Consider the following 1695-nt stretch of genomic DNA (forward strand, 5'->3'; position numbering starts at 1 on the left):
AAAAGTTGGCTTAAAGCTCAACATTCAGAAAACTAAGATCATGGCATCTGGTCCTACCACTTCATGGCAAATAGATGGGGAAATAGTGGAAACAGTGATAAACTGTATTTATTTATTTATTTTGGCCTCCTAAATCACTGTACATGGTGACTGCGGTCATGAAATTTAAAGACACTTACTCCTTGGAAGAAAAGTTTTGACCAACCTAGACAGTATATTAAAAAGCAGAGACATTACTTTGCCAACAAAGGTCCATCCAGTCAAGGCTATGATTTTTCCAGTAGTCATGTATGGATGTGAGAGTTGGACTATAAAGAAAACTGAGTACTGAAGAATTGATGCTTTTGAACTGTGGTGTTGGAAAAGACTCTTGAGAGTCCCTTGGACTGCAAGGAGATCCAACCAGTCCATTCTAAAGAGATCAGTCCTGGGTGTTCATTGGAAGGACTGATGTTGAAGCTGAAACTCCAATAATTTGGCCACCTGATGTGAAGAGCTGACTCATTTGAAAAGACCCTGATGCTGGGAAAGATTGAAGGTGGGAGAAGGGGATGACAGAGGATGAGATGATTGGATGGCATCACTGACTCAATGGACATGAATTTGAGTAAACTCCAGGAGTTGGTGATGGATAGAGTGGCCTGACGTGCTGCAGTCCATGGGGTTGCAAAGAGTCGGACATGACTGAGTGACTGAAATGAACTACACTGATGATGTTCAGCTCTCATTACTGCCTCTGAGGAACCTGTCTCAACGTGGAGCTTGTTAAGACAGATGTGTGGGAAAAGATCAGCAGGGTCAAAGTTTAGAGGTCTTGATACAGGATAGGAAGTGCTAAATGAAATTGGAAGTGGCATCTAGAGGCTTTCACTGAAGTTGGAAAGCTCCCACTGCCCGGGGTTGGGTGGGAAGTACCCTGGAGCCTGCAGGCTGGGCGGGTGTGTGGAGGCTGAAAAGAGGACCCAGTCCTTTGCTGAGTAGAAGCACAGGTGTGGAGGGAGGAGGAAGCAGGGCTATGAGGAGAACAGCAGGCACGTCCTTACCTGGAGGAGGCAGAGTGTTCAACAGAGAGAAGCTGTTTGAAAATTCTCTCTGTTACATCCTGTGTTAGTTTCTAGGGTTGTGTCCATTCAAGTTGCTCTCACAGGAGACCAGAGCCTGGATGGCTTATAAATAGCACAAATTTGTCTCTCATGGTTCTGGAGGCTGGGGAAGTCCAAAGTGAATGTGCTGGCAGATTCAGTGTCTGGTGAGGGCCGGATTTTTGTGTCCTTATGTGGGGAAGGGGTGAGAGAGCTGTGTTGGTCCCTTTTATAAGGACACTAATCCCTTTCATGCAGGCTTCACCCTCATGACCTGATCAACTCCCAATGGCCCCACCTCCTAATACCAACACTGTGGGGATTAGGTCTCAATGTATGATTTTTGAGGACAAAAACTTTCAGTCCATAGCAAAATTGTCACAGATGGGGGTGCTTAAAGAATAGAAATTAAATTTCTCACAGTTCTTGAGGCTACAGGTTTAAGATACGGGCAGGTGTGGTTTCTCCTGAGACCTCTCTCCTTGGCTTCTGACTGCATCCATCTCGCTGTGTCCTCTCATGTTCTTTCCTCTGTTTACATGCAACCTGTGTCTCTGTCCTATTTTTTTTTTTTGAAAAAATTTTATTGAAATATAGCTGACTTACTACATTG

The sequence above is a fragment of the Bison bison genome, unplaced genomic scaffold, assembly GCF_000754665.1.
Source record: "Bison bison bison isolate TAMUID 2011002044 unplaced genomic scaffold, Bison_UMD1.0 scf7180017862066, whole genome shotgun sequence".
In the NCBI taxonomy this organism is placed as follows: Eukaryota; Metazoa; Chordata; class Mammalia; order Artiodactyla; family Bovidae; genus Bison; species Bison bison.